At 32.6% G+C, this 5,908-nt stretch overlaps 1 long non-coding RNA gene across 1 annotated transcript; it reads left to right on the forward strand.

Moving 5' to 3' along the window:
• The first annotated feature begins 3,667 nt into the window (after positions 1–3,667).
• LOC127723826 (uncharacterized) lies at positions 3,668–5,908 on the forward strand. The gene is made up of 3 exons (XR_007992273.1): positions 3,668–3,815; positions 4,697–4,857; positions 5,764–5,908. It is a non-coding gene; the product is annotated as an uncharacterized LOC127723826 (long non-coding RNA).

The following is a 5,908-nucleotide window of genomic DNA, read 5'->3' on the forward strand; positions in this document are numbered from 1 at the left end:
GAGCGATAAGAACTTCAATCTTTGTCGAAGATGGCACATTATATCACTAATTTAATTATGAACTTGTTTTCTCGAGAAATGAATGGTATATGCTATCCACATGTTTTCTTGGTGTAGATTTATATGTTTTGGAGTTTAGTGTGACGTCCATTTTCACTGTACTAGCACACAATTTTATTTAGGGGCCAGCTGAGGACCACCTCCGGGTGCGGGATTTTCTCGCTGCATTGAAGACCCATTGGTGGCCTTCGGCTGTTGTCTGCTCTTTGTTCGGGTTTTCTCTCTTTGATATATTCCCCATTTCCATTCTCAATTTTATCTTCAAACAGATAATCTACAGAGGCCCTTTCACTAGCGAGTTATTCCCCAACCACGCTGGATTTAGTTTCAATGTTCATAGTAGACGTGACTGCGTATTTAAACATCCCATGCATGCAGACGATTGTCCTTACAACAGAAGTCTCACTTGCCTCACGAAAAGTCCAGTCACTTGAAATATACTTCTATACACTTAGATATTCTTTGCATACATAGGGAATTTATAATTTGTACACATTACAATTTGTACACAGCATATACACCACATAGCTTAGCATCAGATATATAGAATCTCAATAACATACCTGACACGAAGCTTAAATTACAAAAAGAAAATAACGCATATTTTATTGTTGAATAGAAATAGAAAAAAGAAAAATAACAGAAATACCGAAGTCCGTTGCAATGAAAATCAAACGGAAAGTCCCTTGTCAATTGACAAAATCAAAAGCTCAAACACATCAAACGAAACTATTGACTTTTAAACTGTTCGGGTAAATTTGCATATTTAGTACACTTCTTACTATACACTGCGTTTAAAAATACAATTGAAAAGATATTATCTGAATATACATCATTGAAACATACTACACATTCCTTCGACGTATTTAAAATAAAAAATGATAGGGATGCCATAATACATTGACCAGTGTGATATTACGAGTGAAACTTCATAAAATTGAATTTCTGAAAACAAAACAATCATGCTCACAAACTCATGGCATAATAACTGATTAAATATGTTCACTATTAATAGTCGTAGCTTTCGATAACAGACTCGGGAAGATTTAGAGATTGAACACATTGTACATACTACCTGTATTATTGTTTGAAATCCACGACGAATATGATCACGTACCGCTCTTTTCCTGACTAGTTTTCTTAACAGTCATTTTTCTTAATAGATATAAGAAGATATGGTATGAGTGCCAATGAGACAACTCTCCATCCAAGTCACAATTTGTAAAAGTAAACCATTATAGGTCAAAGTACGGCATTCAACACGGAGCCTTGGCTCACACCAAACAGAAAGCTATAAAGGGCCCCCGAAATGACTAGTGTAAAACCATCCAAACAGGAAAACCAACGGTCTAATCTATATAAAAAACGAGAAACGAGAAACACTTATGAACCACATCAACAAACGACAACCTCTGAACATCAGGTTCCTGACTTAGGACAGGTGCCAACAAATGCAGCGGGTTTTAACGTTTAAACAGGCGCCAACCTTCACCCTACCTGAAACAATAGTGTAACATCACAACATAGAAAGACACACTATAAAATATCAATTGAAATGGCTTAACTCAATCAAAAGACATATTAACAAAAACAAGTGAGCATACCCTGATATCTATTTTTCTCCTATTTAAATGTTTTTCAAATGACCAGAGTTGGTTGTTCCATTTTTTTTTTAATGGACAGGTATAGCGTCTCGATGTAATGTTTTTTCGTGTTTATTATAATAAAGTGACATTTGTTTAATTTTTTTCAATTAATATAAGCAAGAAGCATCATTTTTTCAGCTACTAGTTATAAATATTTAACCTAACAATTTCGACTCATGAGAGTTTTAAATCACCTGACTGAAAATATAATAATTTCCTTAATCTTTTACCGTTTTATTTATTTCGAATGCTAGCCTGGGATCCTGGCTAACTGTTTGACAGTTAACTGAATCGACAAGAAGGATAGGCCATGATGCCAGGCTTTTCAGAATGCATACAGAGACTTCGAATATGTTAGTACCCTCGTATTCAGTGTCGACCCATGATGCATCATTGCTCTCAAGGAGTACCTCGTAGAATTTTATTTCCCAATCATAACCAATTCAATATATTAAGTCTACGAGATTGCACATACTTTTTATGGCCTATTTGTCTTTAGTAGTAACAGCTCAATATAGTCATATTAAGGATGTACTCAGGTGAGGTTTGTGAATTGTTGTCAGATGTTCGAACTTCTTGGGTGTTTTCCTACGATACAGGGTAAAATATTTTGCGCCATATCACCCAATTTTCTTTTCATAGAAGACTCCAATACCTCATAAAAAGGTCATTACCAGTTAAGCAGATTCTTGATTTGATTTGAGACCCTATTAATGTCAATGCTAAATATAAGGTAAAAGTCCGAGTCAGCCTTTTCCCGCAATTTTTTCAAAATCAAATATCTCAAAAAGGAGTTGCATAACCTATCAGTATTTTAAGCTTATTTTGTTCCTTAACTAATATTCTTCTGACTTATAGCATCAATTTTAAATTCTAGATTTTTTTTTATTTTCACCTAAGTACATCCTTAAAACGTCATTGAAGAATACAAAATGAAAATAAATATATATATATTCTGTCAGGCAAAAACGGAATAAAAAATATAAATGATAGGACTGTGTATTTCATAATTAATTATGTTAATTCATTCCGATAATTAGTAAACTGACACATTCTTTGCATATCTCATTGAAGAATTGAAAAATGAAAAAGAAAATAACAAAATTCCATTCCTTGTGCTATATGACGACAGCGCTGCACAATCGTATCTGTCTATTATTTCACCATAAAAAATCGAACCTTTATGTATGTATGTGTATACTCGTGTCTTATATTTTTTTGTGAAATGTCTTCTTTTTGTTTCTTTTTTTTTTCTTTTTTTTAAGTGGGGCCGGGGGGGGGGGTTAGTTTTTTTTCTTTTAACGTCTCTTCCATTTTTTGCATTTGGAAATTTAGATAATAAAGAAGTGAATCAATAACATGACCTTGAAATAAACGTATACATTTTTGTCACATTCGATGGTTTACTCTCTTCTAAAAGTGTTAATTGATTTGTGGTCATTTCTGTCCAAATATTACATGTACATTAGGCCGAGAACAACAATATATAATATATATACCTTATATTATCAAATTAATGTTTAAGTTAATATAATTCTGGCGAAATCATTCTGTAGTAGTATTGTTTCCATGTTTCCATGCGGTTTCTGACAATAATGTATATATGAGGATCTGGATGGGGTTTACAGGATATATAATAATCGGTCAAATCTGCAGAAAAATCGGCCATAAAAAGAAAAATAGAGAACAATAGGCCCAAAAAATAGATAATAATTGGGTGCTAAAATATAAAGAATAGAGAAAAAAGGCAAATATTTATAAAAAATAGAAACAAATTACCTAAATGATTAAAGAAACAGAAATGAAAGACCCCCATCTAGACCCTCACAAATGATGTAACATAACCAACGGCACTACTAAAAGATTACAACCAACTTACATCGAAAACCGGAAGACAATTTATTTTCTTTTTTTTTTCATTCTTGTTTATTTTAGGAACTACGTGATGTCTGTTCGTAAATTATTAGCATCCGTAATAATAACCTTAAATATTTTCTCTTGTATTGGAATATTATTTACGTGTACACAACATTTTGAAGATTCTAAGAGGACTGCATATGAGCTGGCGGAATACATAGAATCTTTGGACGGGTATAACGAGTTAAAAAGGTAAATAAATAATTATACATGTTAAGTTGATAGATATATGCTTTATTCTGATAAGCCTTAGTTTTAACAATAGGTACATATGTGGCGGATTTAGGGATTGATTAAAAAATATCAGTTTTTAGCATGAAATCGTCCAAAAGTTTTATATATTCAGTTTTCAGAAATTACCCCCTCCCCCTTTTTCACAAATCCTGGATCCGCCCCTTGTAACTGCAATAATTTAAACAAGTGGCTAGCTAACATACAATGTCGAAGAATGAGTTTACATGAGAACGTCAGGTTAGACAAATGATAAATTTAAGTACAATGTACAAGCAGTAAACAAAGACCGTCAAAAGTATTTAAGTACAGCTTTATCTTAAAACCAGTCAGGGGACGTTGAAACATAGACAAATGGTATTTTTTAATGAAATAAAATAAAATGATGCAGGAATGCGATTCGTTGTACGACTTTTCATCTAAATGAAGAAAATCATATAGTTTTATGCCATAGTTTTTTGTAGTTGGTTTTTTGTTTTTTTTGTTTTTTTTTACAAAAACAGAATATGCTTTGTTTGATAAGCATTTTTAAACTTAACTTTATAGGGGTAAGTAACTCAGATAAATCAAATTTCATAAAGGATTGTACAGTATTTTTTCTATCATGTATTATAGAAAGAAATACGGTGGCATAATTTATTTCACTTTGATTTGTTAAAATGACATTAAATAAGAGCTATCTTCTTAAGTTGAGTGACATATATTTTAAACTATAATAACTTTTGAAAAATTAAACAATATAAACTACCTTTCGGCAAAGGAATAAAACAATTTCTGACTTTTTTTTTTATAACCCCATTTTTCAACTAGAGTAACAATTGAATTTGTGCTTTCTTTCATAGAATTTCAGAAAGATTAGAGGTCAAAATCTCGGAGGAATGTAATAGAAATACAACAACACCTCCTAATCCTGTTTCTTTGTACCTATACGCAACAACTGTCGCCGAAGCTTTAAATTCAATCACAGATATAATCAACAGGACAGACGATGTTCAACTAAAAGGTAATATTTTTTTAAAACGGTGCGGTTATTATATAAAAATCACTGATTTTCGTTCCCGTCCAAATTTTTGTTATTGCCAAATCAAGACTTTTTTTATTTTTGCTAGAAGTTTTCATGAAAAGACAATAATTATATACCCCTCCCCGCCTCATTTTTTGTAAAAAAAAAATGGATGAAATTTTGTGTTTGTTTTTAATGATTTGATATGCTTGCTGATGAGACAAGTTTCCATCACTATGACAGCATGTGTTAGATTTCTTTGCTCGTCGTAGTCAATCGACAAAACATCGGCAGATTCCGCTACCTTACTGTATTAGATTGTTAGATTTCTTTGCCTGTCGTAATAGATCGGCAAACTTTGGCAAATTCCGCTACCTTACATCAGATTGTTTGATTTCTTTGCCCGTTGTAATAAATCGGCAAACCTCGGCAGTTTCCGCTACCCTTCGTCAGATTGTTAGATTTGCCGAGGTGTGCCGAATGCGTCGTAGTCTGAAAATTGTTGATTTCACCCTGTACCTGTGTTCTTCAGTGCATATTTACATTTATTGACATCTACCAATTGAAATCATTCGGCTCAAACCGCTGCTACGGGTGAGTCCTGAACCTGAAGGATATTGTGCGATTTTGATTTTTGATAGATTGTCTCACTGTGACTTTGAGATGAAGCACAGCAACAAATACATTATTACTAAGTTTCCTTTGATTTTTTCAGAGTGTCATGCACTAATTCAACTCCATTAATTCTTAGTAAGTACATTAATACCTAATAAGTACAGAAACACAGCATTAGCCATTTTAATGACAACTCGTCCATTTTGATATACATTTTAGAAGATAAAAAGACTTTTTGATAAAGATAGGAAATGGCTTACCATTCTTCAGCAAATTTTTCCTTTTTTTCAGAAACAATGACATCATTCGTTTCAAATTTACCTACGGAAGCAGACGTTGATGGTGTCATTTTGTCATTTGTAAGGTTACAAAACACTTACAACGTATCTGCACGTGACATTGCTAGCGGTAACATATTTGGATTTAAAGTGCCAAA

The sequence above is a fragment of the Mytilus californianus genome, unplaced genomic scaffold, assembly GCF_021869535.1.
Source record: "Mytilus californianus isolate M0D057914Y unplaced genomic scaffold, xbMytCali1.0.p SCAF_13, whole genome shotgun sequence".
Taxonomy (NCBI): Eukaryota; Metazoa; Mollusca; class Bivalvia; order Mytilida; family Mytilidae; genus Mytilus; species Mytilus californianus.